The 21,385-nt window shown below is 36.8% G+C and overlaps 1 pseudogene; it reads right to left on the bottom strand.

The window, feature by feature from the left end:
* Positions 1 to 19,864: 19,864 nt before the first annotated feature.
* On the bottom strand, positions 19,865 to 20,632 carry LOC123629927 (annotated as a pseudogene).
* Positions 20,633 to 21,385: the final 753 nt, after the last annotated feature.

Genomic DNA, 21,385 nt, shown 5'->3' with positions numbered 1-21,385 from the left:
CACTTCCATACATACACCCGAGACTGAAGACCAGAGGAGAGTAACCTGGCGTGAGTGACAAGGACTCACCGTGGCCACTGAGCCGAGGGCCCGGGTGTCAGCGTTAGTTTCCCGTGGCTGCCGTAACACGCACTCACAGACTGGGTGGGTTAACAACAACGCAAATGTATCTCTCGCGGTTCATCCAGAGGCCAGTTCAGAATCAGGGCGCGGGCAGGGCTGCGCTCCCTCCAAAGGCTCTTGGCGGGCAGCTCCTTCCTGCCCCTTCCAGTCCCCGTGGCTCCAGGATTCCCCTGACTCGTGGCCGCGTTACCCCAGCCTCTGCCTCCATCTTCTCAGCCATCTCCTCCTTCTCCTGCTTCTCCTCTCCGTGTCTCTCACAAGGACACACCTGTCATTAGATTTAGGGTCCCTGTGGATAACCCAGAATGATTTCAACTTCTGTACATCTGCAAAGACCTTTTTTCCAAATAAGGGCACATCGCGTGGCTGGGGGCTTGGATGTGGACATATGTCTCTGGGGCCACCATTCAACTTACTACAGGGGGTGACTTTTAAAAAGATTTCTGCATACCCTTTGCTACTTTCTAAATTATCCATAATGAGAAAGGATAGTTTTTATTATGAGAAGCAATCGGTAATAATGCTACTAATAATAAACAAGTTACAAAAAGGTACTAGTAATTTTTCCCAACTTCAGAGAGGACAAGAAACAGAAAGGGGGAGACAGTTGACAATGACAGGGGGACGCCTGGATTCCTGGACCCACCACCACAAAGACTTCCCTGTGCTGCCGGATGAGGGAGGGAGCCAGGTCCCCCCCAGGTGTCAGGACACCCCTCCCTATTCCCTCTCCACTACATTCCTCTCCCCACCAACCCGCCCATCGCACAGGGCTGGACACTGCCCAGAGAGCAGCCGTGTCAGCGAGCTGGGTGACATCATGGCTCAGGCATTTCCCAACTGTGCAGGGACAGGGCTGGGGGCAGGTGGCCAGGACTACAGGGACAGGGGTGGGTGATGCAGGACCTAGGGGAGCTGCAGATGGGAGGCTTAGACCGTTTACTGAGCACTGACCGGGCAGCACTGTGTGGGCCCAGGTGAGGTGGTGCCGTATCTCCCTTTACAGCTGAAGGGACAGCAGCTCAGACAGTTGGACCTTCTGGTCCAGGCTCATGGCTGATGAGTGGCAGGGCTGTGACTTGGGCTTGTGTCCAGGCACTGTATGCAGCAGACGTTGGCTGAGCTACGCTGGAAAATGTGTCCCTTCATCTGTCCTGGAAATATGCAGTGGTGCTCAATAAATGTCCCTGGATCCCGTCTCCCCAAGGGCAGAGGTCATGTTTCATGTGTTCCTGTGTTCCAGTGTCCAGCCCCAACGGAGGGACCCCTGGGGTGATGACCGAAGGCTCCAGGGGATGGTCCCAGGGCAGAGCGGGGCGACCTGAGCCCTGTCCCACAGTGTCACCTGCTCTCTCTGTGATGGGCCAAGTTTCACGCCCTCTCTGGGCCCCCGCTTCGCCATCTGCACAGTAGAGGTGGATGCTCTCTGAGGCCCTTCCATGCTCTGCTCCTCTGAGCTGGGGTGATAAACGGAAAAGCAAGTTTTCTTGCCCCTGGCTCATCGGCAGCCCGGCCTTCCTGGAACTGTAAATTAGCTCCCAGCTCTCAGCATCCCAGGCCACGCCCCCCCCCGGGCGCAGCTAAAGGCAACACACCTCCCCGTCCCCTTTCCCTCTAGAACAAACCAGGCCAGCAAGTCTGGGACAAACTCTCACCCAGGCCCTGGAAATGGGCCTCGGGGACCAGGACTGTCTGCCCAGTTGAGACAGTGATGGACGTGGAGATGCTACTACACTCCCAGACAGAGCAGCACACACACACACACACACACACACACACACACACACGCACGCAGGCATGCACACACCACACAGGCATGCACACACACATACTCACACACACATACACATGTGCAGGCATGCACACACCCAAAGCAATACACATGTACCACATGGACACACACACAACACAGAGATGTGTGCAATACACACACATGTACCCACACAATGAACACACACATGCATGCATACCCACACCATGTGTGCATGTGCACATACACCACACAGGCATGCACATACATACCCACCCACATGATATGCCTACACATGTGGAACACACACACCACACATGCACACACTGCACATGCAGGCACCCGTATGCTTGCACATGCACACATAATACACATGCTTGCAAACACTGAGACAAAGCAATATACACTTCCATATGATAGTTTTATTGAGGACATATAAGGAAATGTTCTTATTCTTGGGATTTCATGCCCAAGTAGTCAAAGTTGAATTGTAATGTTGTCTATAACTTACCCTAAAATGGGTCAGAAGATAAAAATTTGAGAGAGGAGAAAAAATAAACGTGACTGAATTGGAGAAGTTGGTGAATTCAATATACTACTCATGCAGCTTTTCTGAAGATTTAAACTTTTTCAAAAGTAAAAGAAACTGGAAAAAGCTTACATTGTGAAAACAGGAGTAGGCTGGGGATGTGTCAGGCAAACTGGGAACTAAGATCACCTTCTTTACACAGCATATGCTATGTGTCAACTGCTGTCCTAGGTTCTGGATACAAAAGCTAAGGCACCTTCTTCTTTTAAAGGAGCTCATCACATAGAGGAAAAAACGGGTTAACAGATGTGAAATTTGTTGTAGAGAAAGTGTTTTTGTATCCCTGTGGATTTTGGTCATTCTGAACAAATTTTTGCTGAAATTTGAGATCTGTACTAACAGACCAAACTATGGAAAGAAATTTAGAATTGTATAAGTAGGAAATGAGAGTTCCAGAGAGATTTACCTAACTGCAGAGGTTTGTGTTTATATTATATTTCAAAAGGGGATCAGATCTGGGACTTTAGAGACATCTCTGTGTTGTAAAGCTAGAAACAGTGGACCTGTCTGGCTGGTGGAGAGATTATTTACATAGTACAGTTTAGAGTTAGAATCCAGGATCCCTCCTCCTGTTATATTTTTCAGATTCTCTCACTAGGAGAGTTTATCCATATAAGCAGCTGAAATTTATTTTTAACCATTCTTGCCTATGATAATGGCTGTACACATAGGATATTTGATCTGGCTTTCATTGCATTGCCCCAGGGATAAGAATTGCACCAGCACTATTGGTTGCAAACAAATAGAAATCTGTCTCTGATTATAAAAACCTAGTACATGCATTCAGGACAAAGTTGATGATGATGAATGTTAAAAACCCAACAGAAATATATTAGCGGTTCTGTGTTCTAGTAACACAGAGAAGGGAGCTGCTACTGTCCTTCAGGATTTGGTCTGGATCTTGAAGACTTACTAGCATTACAGACAAGAAAGAAAAAGCGTTCTCATAACAGTTCCCAATAAATGTGCATTTGAATTGGAACAGGTGACATATTTCACATTTTAAATTTATGACGTAATACCTGTTCTTGTCTCTCTTCATCTTGAAGGATTGTGTGAAAAGACCAACATAACAGTAGATATTGCTTAGCAGAAATTTAGGCAGACAGCAGGAACAGTAGAGAGCATTCATGGGCTTCAGAGCCAGTCACATGTGAGTTTGAGCTCAACTGTAGGAGCTTGGACCTGTTTGAGCTCAAATGTAGGAGCTTGGACTCTGAATATCAGTTATAATAGCTTAAAAATGAAATATTAATGTTTAAATCAAAGATATGTCAGAAGTAAATGAAATAACCTATGTGAAGTGCTTAATGTAGCATGTAGAAATAATCAGTGCTAAATTTTGAGTATTTGTTCTCTTTCCTTCCTTTTAATCCTTCCTTTTACCACTATGTAAAAGGCCATCACGTTACAGGAAAAAGATGTCGACTAATTCTAGGATGTTATTTCTACTATTTACCTGTCTCTGCAAATATTTCATTCTTGAAATTGAGCTTTTTATACATTGATCTTATGGGGGGAATTGAGTACACATCGTGAGCCTGTAAAGAGTGATTCTGCTTGAGTGAGTGGAATTAGGCTTTTGAGAATTCTTAAAAGAATCACAGAAATTGGAAACATTTATCAGTTATCTACGTTCAGGATTGTAAATGATCTGAGTTTATTAGCCACATTCTAAACTGTTTTTAAGTCAAAACAATTAAATTAAAAGAGAAAATGCCATTTTATTTTTCTTCATTCATTTACAGATTTATACACTGTATGGAAATATATAGGTATTCCAGTGGAACCTTTTCTCTGAAATTTCTACAGATACACAATGTGAAAAACAAAAGATATGTAGATATTTCCAACCACTTCAGAAGTTTTTTTCTTTTCTTTTCTTTTCTTTTTCTTTCTTTTTCTTTCTTTTTTTTTTTTTTGCTACAAAGATGATTGTAACTTTCTTATCAGTAGTAAAGTATCATTTCAAACTGAGACCACCACAGAGGAGCTGCGAAACCCAGACTTCAGGCATTCCTTATTTTCAAAACTAAGAACCTCTTAGCTTTCAGAATGATTTTAGTTGAATAATATTTGGTTGGTTAGGAGCTGAAAATCATTCATAAGCTGCTGATTACATGGGATAATGTTTGTTTTTTCTCCCATCATTGTTTATGGCATAACACCCATGCATAGAAAATTCCTCTGGACAGAAAAAAGAGTCATGTGTGCACATTAAGGAAAGAACAGAAGGAAGACCACTAAGGGCAGTGATATAATTATTTTAAATAATTTTTTATGTAAGACCAGGTGAAACAAAAATATATACTATCACAAATGCATTGACTATGTTTTCCATGCTATTATTTCAAAGTTTTCTGATGTAGTAAAACAGTCTGCTTTTCCATAAATATATTGCATTAGCTGGATTAGCCAGAACCTTCTATTTCTATTTGAGATTATAATCCAACCAAATGGAGCTTTATATGTGATGTTTGAATTGCTATGAATACCCAAACTATTTGAAGGAGTGTTCAGTTCACTTTCTAGAGCAGGAGAACAACAGGTTAATTTAATGTTATGAATAGTAGTCAATCATTATCAGCCTGATTACCTCAAGTTTTTATCCTTTTGCTCTGTCTTTCCTCATCATCTCCCTGTGAGAGACCTCTCATTTAATTGCAACTTAAAGAAATTAAATGGCAGGTGGGGGACTAAAACATTTTAAATTGGTCTTACCATCAACCCTGGATCTTTTTACTGTGATAGAGCCAAGAAATCTGTTTCTCCTTCTGTTATGTCACTAAAAATTTCAGGATGGTAGAAATATTCTGACCTATAAATGATTTGACAGAAAGATCCTTAAATATCTAGATCCAAAGGTTTTCCATTCTGAAGTTGGGATGAGAACATAATCCATCTGCTGGATCCCTCCCTTAAAATATGTATGTCTGAATATACTCTTCCTGTAATTTCTCCTAAATTTATCTTCCTTGATAGTTACTTTAAAAGATTTCCTATTGAAAGATTTTTTTTTCTGTTGCAGTATATCAAAAAGGTTTTTTTTTTTTTTTTTTTTTTTTGCTGGCTAGCGAAAGAGACAAAGAAGTAAACACTGTGCATTAAGTGCCATGAAAGAGGCAAAAGAGCACATGGAATGGACATCTAATTCAGTTGAGGGAGTCAGGGAGGACTTTTGGGAGGAGGTGATGTCTCCGTTTGTATCTGAAGGATGGGGCAAGTTAATTTACGAAGAAGTGGAAAGAGTGTTTCAAAAAAGGGAATAGGATGTGCTAGTTGAGCTAGTTAATCAATAACATGGTTTCCTTCCCAGCAATCCCACTGCTAGGTACATATCCAATGGAAAGAAAATCAGTATATTGAAAAGATATCTGCATTCCCATGTTTATCACCACACTATTCACAATAGTCAGGATTTGGAATCAATCTAAGTGTCCATCAACAGATGAATAGATAAAGAAATTGTGGTACATATACACAATGGAATATTATATGCCCTTAAAAAAGAATGAAAGCCTGCCATTTGTAACAATGTGGATGGAACTGGAGAACATTATGTTAAGTGAAATAAGCCAAGCACAGAAAGATAAATCTCACATATTCTCATTCATTTGTAGGAGCTAAATATTAAAAAAATTGATTTTATGGAGACAGAGAGTAGAATGATGGTTACCAGAGGGTGAGAAGAGTAGTAGGGAGGAGGGTACAAAGTAGGAATGGTTAATGTGTGCAAAAATATAGTTAGATAGATAGAATGGACAATATTTGGCAGCACAACAAAGTGACTATGAATGATAAATTAGGATATACTTTAAAATAACTTTTTAAAAGAGTGAAATTGGAATGTTCCTAACACAAAGAAATGATAAATTCCTTAGGTGATAAAGATCCCAATTCCGCTGTTTGATTAATGCATATGATATGCCTGTATCAAAACGTCACATGTATCCTATAAATATATAAGGATTATATACCCATAGTAATTAATAATAAAAAATTTTTTAAAGAATGTAGTTTTCTTCTTAGAGTTTTTACAGTGATTATCTTAGTAAGTTATTTCATATTTTTATTACTAATTTATTACTCATATCTGAGCAAATGATAAGGTTTAATCAATCATTTTATATTGTTAGAAGTTTTTCACAATTTAAGGTTCAAGTGGTACAAACAATGAATCATCTTTGTTATAACAGAATTCAAATTTTTAAAAAAGTGTTCTGATATAAACTAATATAGCTGGCACTATATGTCAGAATATACACAAAGCACATATGATAAATGGATTCCATCAGATTACTTTTCTTCCTGGAAAACTATTTATCTTGATTTTATAAACTAAAAACACTAGGTAAGGCTTTTGAATAGCTGGACAGGATTTTTCTTCACTTAGTCTTGCATGTGTGCACATTTAATCAGCTCATTCTATAGCAGTTTACATGAATTTGCATAGGCAACTGGTGTATCATTGCTTGTCAGACTTATACATCCATAATTATAATGATTGTTCTGCCTTTTACAAACCATATTTAAAAAGGCTGTATAATGAATTAAATACAGCTTATTGTGAAATTTATTAGCTGTAGTCCTGATCTATTTAACTGAAAGAAAAAAACAGTTTGAGGAAAGGAATTAACTAACACACATGGACAGAGCCATTAGTTATGGAATGGGCCTACTCTTTAAAATGTTTTGTCAAAGCAAATGTTTCAAGTCAGTGAGTTCTGCTCCTTCAGGGGAATTTCCCTGAAGAAATGTAGCATTTTGCCTCCACCAGTGGTACCATATTTACAGGCTTATTCTGCTTCCTCTTAAACTAGTTTATATAAACAAACAGCTAAATGTATTCAAATAGTAGATGAGCTAGAACATTTAAGGACAAGCAACACTATATTCTCTGGGTTTCTTTCCCAAGATGAAGTTTATCTAACCATAGATTTTGCCTGGTGAGTTTCTCCTATGCATAACTTGGAAATTCTGCCTTTGTCAATTTCACCTCCCCTTGCTTTTCGCATCCATTTCTATGTCCTAAATATTCATATCTGTTAGCAGACCCTGGACTCCTAGACACCCTCTTGAAATCTTATATGCTCTTCTGTGGTGGCCCAAAACCCTGAGTATCTCCCCGCAGGTTCTTACCATAATATTGGCATGACTGTACAAAAAGCAAAGGACTAATTTATATGATGTTCCAAGAGTTAATATATACAGGTATGGGGCACATAACAACATTTCAGTCAATGATGGATGGTGGTCCCTTAGATTATAATGGAGTTGAAAAAGTTCTATCACATAGTGATGTGGTAGTTATAACATCTTACCAGAATGCATTGCCTTTTCTATGTTTAGAAACATTTAGATACACAAATACCATTGTGTTAGTTCACAGAAAATTTAAAATCTTATTAAAAGAGATTCAGTGTAATTTATAATTAAATAAATGCAAATCAGAACATCAGTATACTTTTTTTACCTACCAGATTAGCAAACATTCAAAAAGTTTAGTAATATCTAATCTTGAGGAAGTTAAAAACAATAATTTTCATAAACTGTTGGTGAACCTATAAACTGATACAACATTGTTTTTGGCAATTAGCAGTATTATTCAAATTTTTAAAATGTTCAGTCTTTTACTCAATCCTACTTTTAGGATATAATCCTCAATATAAATTCACATAGTTTAATTTCTAACAAAACAAACAAAAAAAGAACAAAAAAACCCAGAAACAATTTAAACTGTAGAACATGCATTTAATTCAATACTCTGAAGCAATTAGAAAGATATGTATATATTTTTTCTTTTATTGATATATAATAATTTCCATATTTATGAGTACATGTGAGGTTACATGCATAGAATGTGTTCTAATAAAATCTGGGTATTTGAGGTACCCATCACCTTGAGTGTTTATGATTTTTATGTGTTGATATCATTTTGAGTTCTCTCTTCTAGTTACTTTAAAATATTGTTGCTAAGAATAGTCATCCTAAGTCTGCTATCAAATATTAGAACTTATTTCTTCTATCTAACTGTATGTTTGTACCCATAACCAACATCTATTCATCCCTCCCTCCCCTTCATCCACCCTTCCTAGTCTCTGGTATCTATCATTCTATTCTATATGCCCATGAAATCAAGTTGTCTAGTTCACACATGAGTGAGAACATGCATATTTGTCTTTCTGTGCCTGGCTTATTTCACTTAACATAGTGATCTCTAGTTCCATTCATGTTGCTGCAAATGATAGGATTTCATTCTTTTTATGGCTGAATAGTATTCCACAAACATCGTATTTTCTTTATCCATTTGTCTGGTGACGGATACTTAGGTTGATTCCTTATTTTTGCTATTGTGAATAGTGCTTGTAATAAATATGCAAGTGCCGATATCCTTTTGATGTACTGATTTCTTTTCTTTTGGATAAATACACAATAGTGAAATTGCTAGATCATATGTAGTTCCATTTTTAGTTTTTTGAGAAATCTCCATACTGTTTTCCATAGCAGTTGTACTAATTTACATTCTCAGCAACAGTGTAAAAGAGTTCCCTTTTCTTTTCATCTTTGCCAGCATCTGTTATTTTTTGTCTTTTTAATAATAGCCATCTAATTGGGCTGAGATGATATTTCATTATAGTTTTGATTTGCATTTCCCCGATGATTAGTGATACTGAGTATTTTTTCTTATATCTATCAGCCATTTGTATGTCTTTTGAGACATGTCTGTTCATGTCCTTTGCACTCTTTCCAAAACACGCCTTATCACTGCAATCACCTGGGACTCTTACTAAGCACACAGATTCTGATCCCAACGCAAACTTATTGAATCAGACTTTCTAAAAGAGGGTAATTAATATGTTTAAAATGTGCCCCAGGTGAATTATATGATTAAGTCAGTTTGAAAATGCTGGTAAAAATGGTTTTATTCCATAGCAGTGGTTTTCAACATGTGATTTCTGGTCCAGGAGCACAGCATCTTCAGAAAACTTGTTAAAAATGCGAAGTTTCAAGGTCCTTATCAGACCTAATGCAACAGAAATTCTGGAGTGGGGCCCAGCAATCTGTGGAAATATAAGGCTTCCAGGTGATTCTGAGAAAGACTAACATGTGTAAACCACTGTTCTACAGCTTTCAGAATGATGCCGAGTAACACCTGAGTGTGAGTGTTCCTACAACAACTCTAAAGTAAAAAGTGTAAATAACCAGGAGATGTTAGACTCTAAGACAGATAAACAGATTTTTAAAATGGATTTTGACATTGTCTCTGTAAATAATATATGACCCTACAACTTTTGGATTTTCTCCTACTGGGAAGAGGATGCTATTGTCAACTGAATGGTTACTACCTGCTCAGCACTGATTAAGCACATTTAGTATATTGCAATAATCATCAAACCCCATTTATAGGTGAGCACTTCGTGGAGGAGTTGGAATTTTGTGGGACCTTCGAAGGTAACTAGTGTTTCAACAGGTAAAAGTTGGGAAAAGAAAATTAATTCAGGGCAGAGGAAAGAGCATTAGCAAAAACAAAACCAAAGAAAACCAAGTTGTATTTGGACAATAGTGAGTGGTGTAGGGCAGTGGGTCTCAAACTTTATCTGGAGAAGTAACACTTAGGACTTTTTTAAACACTGGGCTTCAGCCCCAGAGTTTCTGATTTAGTACATCTGCGGGGAAGCCCAAGAATTTGAACTTCCAGTACTTTCCCAGGTAGTGCCGAGGTTGCTGGTCTAGCTACACTTTGAGAATCTGGTATAGTGTGTTTAACGGAGGTTGATGGTAAACAAATATCCACAAATATTAGTATATAGGGCAAGATTACAGAGGGTATGAATTCATACCAAAAATTAATGACATCTTTTATGGATATATGTATTTATTCATTTGAATTTCATTTAAATGAGGACTAATGAAAGGGCCGTGGTCATTCTGGACTGTTCTGATGTAATATGCTATGTTGGGTCAGGTAAGGGGAGACTGAGACATGTTCCAAAATTACTTAACTTCAGTCTACCTACCCTACTGCTGCTACTCCCATTCTTCAGCTCCTCATCATTATCGGATGACATATCAAATTTTTCAATTTTGAACATAAGCAAACTAATCAGACTACAGTGTGACTGATAATTATTTACTATGCCTTAATTATTTGCATTTTGAAGGTGATACATATTAAGCTTAATTAACTTTAACTGTGGAACTCCAGCTACTGTAACAATGTTAAGAGAAAAATGTCAAACTGTGTGCATGTGAGGCAAAAGGAAAAATACTTTTTTTGGGTGGGAAGGCTTCCTTGGAGGTTGTTTCCAAGGCTAATTCTCCCCAGCTGTTTAACAGTGCAGGGTTTCCTTGCGGTAGGTTAGTCCCACTGAAATGTGTTCTGCTAACCAATCAGCTGTGGTTGACAACTATGCATGGTAACCTAGTTTTAGTTAAGATTCGTACTTTCAGAACCTATTTAGTTGGAGTGTTCATGTTTCTTAGATGGTAACGCTTAAGGCTATGGCACACCAGTTTTTAGTTTGTATGTGAAAATATTCCGATATCTATGTAGTTTTGGTCTTTCATTCTTATTTTAAATTCCATGTGCAAATTCTGCTTTTATTGTAAGTTTCATGAAATCCTTTATGAAGTTGGTGGGGATATGAGTAAGTAAAACATACGAATATCATCATAATAGTGTCGTCTTTTATTTGCTCTGGTTCCAGTTATCACTTCAATTCCATATTATACAGACATGTAAAAAAAGAAAAAGATAAAGAATTTGATTTTTTATAAGAGAATGTTACTTTCTCAATGAATGATCCAATAAATAAAAATCTTCCAACAGAATAACCTGGCAGAGGTATTATTTGGCTCTGTAATGAATAGCTTGCTTGTCTGCAGTCACATTCCTCTTGCCATTGCTGTTTCAAGGAAATCAGAGAATACTTTAGGAGACAAAGCTGTGGTCCCCAACACCCAGGCCTGTGTACCGGCACCAGTCTGCAGCCTGCCAGGAACCAGGCCGCACAGCAAGGGGCGAGCTGCGGGTGAGCGAAGCCCCACCTGTGCCCACACCAATACCCTATCTGGCCTGCATCACCGCGGGAGCACAGCGCCCCCATCGGATCAGCGGGGGCATCAGACCCTCATGGGACTGTGAACCCCACTGCAAACTGCTCATGAGAGGGATCCAGGTTGGGCGCCCCCGATGAGAATCCAAGGCCTGATGATCCGAGGTGGAGCCAAGGTAGCGATGCCCCCTCAACACGCCCCCATCAGCAGAAAAACTTCTTCCTCAAAAACCAGTCCCTGAGGTCAAAAGGTTGGGGACCACTGCAAAAGGGGACCTTCAAGAGAGGGACACTGGAACTTTATCCAGGAAAAAAATATTGTAGTGGCGTTTAACAGCCAACAGTGAGAAGAGGACAATACTTTGAAATACACGAAATTACCAAGAATAGTGACAACTAGATGAAGATCAAGAGCTAATTGTTTGAAAGAGATGACTAGAATAAGACAGAAAGGTAATGCAAAATGAGTGACCCGGAAATTAAAATAATTGAAAGTAGACTTAGGAATGCAATAAGTGACCAATTTAGCTATATTGCTCAAGTGTGTTGAGACTGATAAATGTAAGACCACCATTTTTTTGACTTATGATAATAAATACCATGGTCATTAGATTTATTATTTTCTCTTCTCTGCAAAGTCAGTTGAAAACTACTCAAAGACATAAGTATACACATACATAAAACACACCCAATATAATATTTTACATTGTAGAGAAATAACAACAATGAAATCAATCTTATCTATTTTCTGACTGGTCATGTATTTTAAAATGTATCAGAAATGCTGCTGCTGACTGATAATTCTATTTCACTATCTCAGAAAATTGATACATGAGCTTTCCAGCAACATCATCAGGCTGATTATGTCAGTCATTAATTAGACTTGATTGAGATTTGAGTATTTCAAATGATATTTTACCAATACCATTTTTTTCTGAAATAAATTGCTATCAGTGATACTTCTCTTGTGTCTTTTCATCTTTCAGTATGGAGCAAATATAGAAAAGCACAGCACATGTAATAGTTGGGGCAGGTCAGTGTTTAAATCAGAGTATAAATCTCAGGGTATTTCATCTTTAATGTCATTTTTTTGCTATTGACCTCTGGGGAAAAGGTTAAGATATCTACTTTCAGCCTACAGGGATCTGTTACCCTTTGGTTTACAGTTTATGCTGAGAACACTGAGAATGATGGCACTGTCCCAGGAGAATAATGAAAAAAATATTTTTAAAATATGCTATTGAAATTGCTACTGAGTATATAAATATAATAATATGTATTTCTGTCTTTTCTTATAAATGACATATAAATGGTATCTTTAATTTTTTTTTTTTTACTATTTTTATCTGTCATGGTACTAGTCACTCAGTGAATGATATTAGAAACATAATGCAAGGGAGAAAAAATAATGCATATGTATAGTTTGAGGATGATTAGAAGTGAAAAGAAACACAAGCGATCATTGTGGGTGATATGCATAAAAGCATGGGATTTGTATCATGGTGTGCTAAGTTTGTAATGAAAGCTCTAGCACTTATTGGCCACATGACTTTGGATAGTGTCTCAGTTTCCTTAGTTATAAAATGAAATTCTTCAAATCTAGTGTCTTACAGTGAGCTCCCCTAAAAGTAGAGTCTGAGTCAAGAAGGTGGGTGCAGGTAACTTATTTGAAACACGATCCCAGGATGCAAGAGTAGAAAAGCAGGGAAAATGAGATTGAGAAAGAGGAAAAGCCAACAGGATAACGGTTCACTATTGAGTTTGCTACTTAGGTAACAAGGTCTTAATTCCACCAGGACTTCTGAGAGCGGTTCACAATGCCTCCTAGAAATGCTGCTCCAAAGGACAAGAGGCTGGGGCATTCGTTCCCTACTGATTGAGAGTTGTCCCCAGGGTCATTAATTCCTTCACAATTTCAGGTTGCCTTTGCAAATAATCCCAGCTGGCTCTTGAAGCTGTAGAGGCAGAACAGTGGAGATATGTGAAAATCACTTAGTGCACATAAAACTGTCCACCAGAGCTGCAACAGAAATCAGAGATAGGTCAAAGGGATGTGTGGCATCAAAAGTATATAAAGTTATTTGAAATATTTAACGTGAGTGTGTGATTAAGGTGCTTGATACTTTGTGGGCACTTAAAATGTTTCCTTTCCCTTTTTTTTAAAAAATGGGAGAAGACTTTAGGGGAAGTATTATTCAATTTCATAAAATTATTTAACCTCAGAACTGGGTCTGGACCCCATGTCACCTGACTCCAAAAATACTTCATTCCTTTTGTTGGTATACCACCATAAACTTGGCCTTAGGGTACAAAATTGTGTTCTTATTGCCCTGTCTTCAATCAAGCTTAGAATAAATGCTGACATATTATTTGTAATGGTCTGAAATTTCTACCTACATCCTTCCAAAGAAGGAACAATAAGGAGGATACCGTTAACATAAATTTGATCTTGTAAAAGTGTGATTAGCTAACCACATGGTTTTAATCATGAAGGAAATATTAGATAATTTTTTGAAAACACTTTTACTATCTTTTGAACTTAAGGTAGCACTCCGCCCCCCCCAAGAGTGGTGGAAAAATATTGACCCTTGGCAAGGAAAGACACTGTTTGGGTTTTTGTTTCTGTTATTTTTTTAGTGTGGCTTATAGCTTTGACTGATTCTCAGATTTTTGTTTGTTTTGAAGTCCACTGCTTTTTCCTTCACTTATTCACAGTTTCCATAAGCTATTTCTGTATGTCTACATTTCAAAAACTTGTTGCAATAGCTCTCTTCTATCCCACAGACTGGCCTACAGGTTTGCTATATTCTCTTCTTCTTTCCCCCTACCCTACCACCAACCTGTCTACCATAACTTGGCAGATAACTCTTCCCAATCTTTGTCTTAGTATTTTGTTTTTACTCTCTGAGCCAAACTATATGTCAGGCAGTTAACTGCTCGATTTCCAAAGAATTTATTTATATTCATTTTGTCCCATTCTTGAATGTAAATTTAATGAATGCATTACTATACTGTATAAAAGGGAATAACCAAAATGATCAGGTAAATAGAGAGCTTTAATATTGTGGTGCTAACATTATCAAATCAGTTCTTTTTCCTGAGCATGCAAGAAAACTACATTTCCCAGCTTCTTTTTCAGTTAGGTAAGGCCATGTGACTGAGTACTAGTCAATGGAAATCACTGGAAACAATGTCAGGCCTTTCACGCCTAGGCTATAAAATCCTCTCAGGCCGGCGCGGTGGCTCACGCCTGTAATCCTACCACTCTGGGAGGCCGAGGCAGGCGGATTGTTTGAGCTCAGGAGTTTGAGACCAGCCTGAGCAAGAGCCAGACCCCATCTTTACTAAAAATAGAAAGAAATTAGCTGGACAACTAAAAATATATATACAAAAAAATTAGCCGGGCATGGTGGTGCATGCCTGTAGTCCCAGCTACTCGGGAGGCTGAGGCAGGAGGATCGCTTGAGCCCAGGAGTTTGAGGTTGCTGTGAGCTAGGCTGACACCACGGCACTCACTCTAGCCTGGGCAACAAAGTGAGACTCTGTCTCAAAAAAAAAAAACACCTCTCACATGATCCTCGGTGTTCATTTCCTATTTGTCAGTGCAACATCAATACCTAAGGAGACTCAAGAAGCCACTTTTTGATAGCAGAAACTGAAGCAACTTTAGCCATTGAATAACTGGGTGGAGCAGCAGAACTTTCTCCTCCCCACTCCTAACTAAATGCAGTCTAATCTGTTATATAAATGAGAAATAAATTTACATGATTTAAAGTTTATGAGTTTATTATAGCAGTTATCCGACCATAACTAATGTGGAAATATTACCTTATAATTGAAAACATTTCACAGAACATATTTATGTATTCACTTGACTGTTACTATTTAGTATGATGTATTTTTATACCTATTTTCAAATAAAGGAAATGAATTAAGTAGTGTTATCGAGGGTTTTGTGTCAAGTACCAGATAGATTTATAGGACTTAAAACATTAGACAAATATCAACTATTGAGGCAGGCAATTGGTTGAATGAAAGCAGTAAGATAAGACAAAGGGGTCCACAATATATAAATATCTAGTCAGGTAGGAGACATTAAATATAAGGGCTGATCCTGGACCAAATATATAGTATTCTCTTCTGTGTATTGGAAGAGCAAGGGTAGGCCAACAGTGTGGGATTGTGTAGCCGAAGGAAATGATGCATCCCCCAGAGGTGCAGCTCATTCCTGATTAAATTAGGTTAGAAGGCTAGGCCTTTGGGGAGATGCTTACACTGAATGAAACTATGCTAACACATGCTGCATTCCCAGCCACTAGATAACAGTCAGCTCTCCAAAATTATATCCTTCCTAGGTGACTCTGAGGAATTCCTGTAAAATCTGCCATAACGTGACAAGTGCAGTTCAAAAGTTTGAAAATTATAAAATATGGTGCCATGTGAGGATAATGAAATCTCTGGGAGCCTGTGCAAGCTAGCTGGTAGGGAGTCAAATGTCCTGTGGCAGAATCCAAGGTCCTTTTCCAGGGTTTGGCATCCCCTAGTTGCAATTGTCCCCTCCAGTTAGTTTCCAGCTATTTTCTGGAAGCAATACCGGGCTCTGTGGTTGACTGGGTCCTCTTACAACAATGGCAGACCTATTTGTCTACCTTGTGCCAATATCACAATGTCTTCATTGATATAATGCTATAATGGCTTATATGTGGTAATTGTAACAGTGTAATACAGTAATAATAATAATACCCCTGTACTGTAATAATAAGTTACAGAAACTATTGTGTTCTTTCTTTTAATTCTTAGGCTAATAGGAATGTTAACACTTATTTTGATCTTCTAACCAAATCCATAATAATATTTCCATTTCAATACTTAATCCACTCTGCTGCTTAGTTATAATTGATGCTTTCATTGGAGCACTGCCTTTCACATGTTCCATTATTCTCATTTTATCCTGTATAATTGTTCTGATAGTTGAGCAACTGGAGCCTAATGCTTTCCCAATGAATGACGTCTTCTGGCCTTTCTTCCAATGCTTAATTATTTCTACTTTTGTTTGCATTGTAATCACCTTTCTCTTCACTGAAGGCTCACCTGGACTTGCAGTGGAATTTCACCTTGGATACATGGTCATAAGAGTAAACACAGGTATGGCTTTGATTTCATTATGGTTTTGATTTGCATTTCCTGAATTATAAATGACATTGAGATTTTTTTTCTGTGCTCATTGGCCATTAGTATATCTTCTTTGGAGAAATATCTATTTGGATCCTTTGCCCATTTTTATATCAGATTATTTGTCTATTTATTTTTTTAGTTGTGAAAATTCTTTCTATATTCTAGATAGAAATCTTTTATCAGATATATAATTTGTAAATATTTCCTCCAATTCAATGGGTTGTCTTTGCACAATGTCCGTAAAATCCAATATATTTTATTCTTTTGTCACTCATACTTTTGGTGTCATATTTAAGAAAGTATTACCTAATTCAAGGTCACATAGATTTACCCATGTTGTCTTCTAAGAGTATCTCTTACATTTAGATCTATGGCCTTTTTTTGTATTTATCTTAGTTTTTCATATTTTTGGGATACATGTGATATTTTGATACATGTATACAATATGTAATGACCAAATCAGGATAATTAGAATATTCATCTCTCCAAAACTGTCTTTTTTGTGTGCTGGAAACATTATAATTCTTCTTTAACCTATTTTGAAACATACAATATATTATCATTAACTATAATTTTCCTACTGCATGGTTGAATACTAGAACTTATTATTTCTATCTAACTGTATTTTTGTACCTATTAACCAAATTTCTCTTCATATCTCCCCTCCCCTCTTCTTTCCCAAGAGTCTGGTAACCAGCATTCGGCTTTCTACCTCCATGAGATCTACTTTTTTAGCACTTACATATGAATGAGAACATGCATATTTGTTTTTCTGTGCCTGGATTATTTCACTTAACAGAATGATCTCCAGTTCCATACATGTTGATGCAAATGACAGGATTTTGTTCTTTTTTGTGGCTGAATAATATTCCATTGTGTATATATACACCATATTTTCTTTAGCCATTTATCCACTGATAGACACCTAGGTTGAGCCCATGTCTAGGTTATTGTGAATAGTGGTGCAATAAACACAGGAGGGGAGATGTCTTTTCCATATACTGATTTCCTTTCTTTTAGATATATACCCAGTGGTGGGATTGCTGGATCATATGGTAGTTTTATTTTTAATTGTTTGCAGAACCTCCATACTGTTTTCCATAGTGAGTATATTACTTTGCATTCCTACCAACAGTGTATGAACATTCCCCTTTCTCCACATCCTCACCAACATTTGTTATTTTTTGACTTTTTGAAAATTGGTATTCCAACTGAGGTGAGATGATATCTCATTGTGATTTTAATTTGCATTTCCTTGACGATTAGTGATGTTGAGCATTTTTAATATACCTGTTAACTATTTTCTTTGTGGAAAGTGTTTATGATTACTAACCCAATCTCTGTGCACTATATAGGTCTATTCAGAGTTTTTCCTTTTTTTGAGTCAGGTTTTGCATTTTTTGTGTTTTTAGGAATCTCTCCATTTTGTCTATATAGTTTAATTTGTTGGCATAGAATAGTTCATAGCATTCTCATATACAAAGATTCGTAGTAATGTCTACTCTTTCATTCCTGATTTTAGTATTTTGAGTCCTTTTTTTTTGTTCATTTGGTCATTATAGGTAAAGACTTGTCACTTTTGTGGATCATTTTAAAGAACCAACTTTTAGCTTCATAGCTTTTCTCTCTATTGATTTTTTGTAATCTATTTCATTAATTTCTGATCTAATCTATTACTTCTTTCCTCTGCTTCCTTTAGGTTTATTTTATCTATTTTTTTTCTAGTTTACAAGGTGGAAGGATAACATTGATTAGAGATCTTTCTTCTTTTTTAATATAGGCATTTGCAGCTATAAAATTCCCTATGAGCATTGCTTTTCCTGCGTCTTGTATGTATTATGTTGTAATCTCACTTTCATCCATCTCAAAATATTATATAATTTCCCTTGTAATTTTTCCTTTGACCCATTAATTAGGAGAGTATTCTTTAATTTTCATGTATTTGTGAATTGCACAAAATCCTTCTGTTATCAACTCCTAATTTCATCCCAATGTGGTTGTAGAACACAATTTGTATATTTTTATTCCTTTTAATTTTACTGAGGCTTGTTTTATGGCCTAATATATGATCTATCCTAGAAAATGATTTGTGTACATTGGATATGATATATATATTCTGATATTTTGGGGTTCAGTGGTTTACAGATGTGTATTATATCTTGGTTTATAGTGTTGTCTAAGAACTCAATTTCCTTGATTATCTTCTGAATAGTTGTTCTAGCCACTACTGAATGTGGATATTGATGTATTCAGCTGTTATTGTTGAATTGTCTATTTCTTCTTTTGAGTCTGTCAATTTTTGATTTATGGATTTTGTAGTTCAGATATTAGGTATGTATGTTAATAAATGTTAATTTGTCTTCATAAATTTTCATTTTTATCACTATAAAATGTCTTTTTTCTATAGTTATTTTTTCTTAAAGTTTATTATGTCTGATATTAATATAGCCACTCTAGCTCTCTTTTGGGTACTTTCTGCATGGTATATATTTTTTTCATCGTTGTATTTTCAACCTATCAATGTCTTTTAGAGAAAGCATGTAGTTGGTTCATTATTTTTAATCTACTCTACAAAATTTTGCCTTTTCATTGGGGTTTTTTGTACATTTACAGTTGATGTAGTTACTATTTAATATGGAAGAATTTACACCTGTCTTTTGCCATTGTTTTCTGTATGTCTTATGACTTATTTGTTTCTTTAATACCTCTGTCACTGTTCTTTTGTGTTAAATAGACATTTCCTACTATATCATTTTAATTCTTTTGTCTTATTTACTATATTTCCTGAGATGTTTTCTTAGTGGTTTTTCTCAGATTACATTTAGCATCATAATTTAAGACAACTAGATTTGAATTAATACCAATTTAATTTCAATAGCAGTGACAAAGTCAGTTTTTGTTTATCTGTGACTGCCTCAATTTCACCTTCATTTTTAAAAATTTACCCTTCTTTCCAAGTTTTATTCCAACAAAAATAAGATTAAAATGTCCATGAAAATAATCATCATCATTACAATAAAGTATTCAGAAATGACCAGCATACAATTCAGAATGTAATGTTTTGCACAAGTTAAAAAAAAAAGTCAAAGCTTTCTCAGGTTGGAAGATTAGGAAATCTTTTACACAGAAATTGCACCCTGAATGAGTTCTAAAATCCCAATGTTTTGTCTTCTATTTATCTTTTTATTTATGTTCTCTCTCTTTCTTCTCCTGCTTAGCTTTAGTTTCTTATTTCTCATGGTTTTTGATCAACTATTCCACTTTGTTTTGAGATTTCTGATAATGTTTTTTCATTCTTTCTTGTTAATATGGCAATTTCCACTTTTTCAGCAGTTTGCTAACATTCATGTCCTTATTTAACACTTTGATAGCTAAACCAAGTTCTGACTTCAAAGTCATTTCTTCTTCCTTTCATTCTTGTTTTAACACTGACACAGATGCAGCACTATTATTTCCAATGCATAAGGTTTTCCATTACCCATAATTTCCATTAGAGCCGCTCTGATACAGATGAAATCCATGGTCCTTATTCCAGCCAATGTACAGTAATGCAATACCAAAGGGACGTTTTCCTCCGGACTGTGTATAAGCTTGTTTGATATTACACAGTGCTGTAACCAACTGCTCATAGGAATTGGCTTCTGAAACCATTATAAACACTTTTTTGAGCAATGAGCCTTGGTTTATTAGTCAGAACATTAGCATTTCCTGCCACACTGCAAGCCATGTCCTCACTGAGTTCATAAATATTTTTGGAGAAAACGATTTCATCAAGAGGCTTGTGGATGTTGTGTCTTTCTGCTGCAAGCAAAACATCATTGCTTGCTAAAATTTCTGAACAGGTGCCTGCATGTTTGATGCTTCCATGGTACATTCAACTTGGTGCAAGTGACCTTCTGGAGAAAATACAGTGGTCTTGGAGTCATGTCCTTAAGACATCTATTTTTTTTTTGTTTTTACAATAAGCTCTTTTCAAAGGATGAAGGACACCTTTTTTGAACTTTGTATAATTCCAGAGGGAAGACACTGAAGAGTCAAGATCTACACAGAGTACTTTACTCTGCCAAAGAAAAAACACCACTACTGCCCAGCTATCCACTTCTGTGATAATATGACCCATGTGTGTGTGTGGAACCACCCTTCTCCTTAATTTTTGAAGGTTATTTTTGCTGGATATAAAATTCTTGGCTATTACTTCAAGCACTTTGAATATGTTATCCCATTGCCTTCTCAACTCCATTGATTCTCATGAGAAGTCAACATTGTCTTTTTCAAGGATCCCTGGTAATGATGAGCTACATTTTTCTTGCTGATTTTAAGTTTCTCTCTGCCTTTGGCCTTTGACTGCTTGAGTATGAGATAATCAATGTGTGAATCTCTTTTAGTTTATGCTGTTTGTAATTTGTTGAGCTTCTTGGATGTGCAGATAAATTCTTTTCACAAAATTTGGGAAATTTTTGCCCATAATTTCTTCAAATATTCTTTCTCCCCCTTTCATTCTCTCTCCTTTCCTTCTGAACCTTACATTATGGATATGTTGGTACACTTGATGGTGTACTGGTGTCACTGGTTTCTGAGCCTATGTTTATTTTTCTTCTTTTTTTTCCATTCTTCAGATGGGATAATTTGATTTGATCTGTTTTTAGATTTGCTGGTTTGTTCTGCCTACTCAAAGCTACTGTTGAGACTCTT

Source organism: Lemur catta, unplaced genomic scaffold (assembly GCF_020740605.2).
Source record: "Lemur catta isolate mLemCat1 unplaced genomic scaffold, mLemCat1.pri scaffold_63_ctg1, whole genome shotgun sequence".
Classification (NCBI taxonomy): domain Eukaryota; kingdom Metazoa; phylum Chordata; class Mammalia; order Primates; family Lemuridae; genus Lemur; species Lemur catta.
Note: the sequence above shows the minus strand (reverse complement) of the source record. Positions and strands in the feature narration are given on the sequence as shown.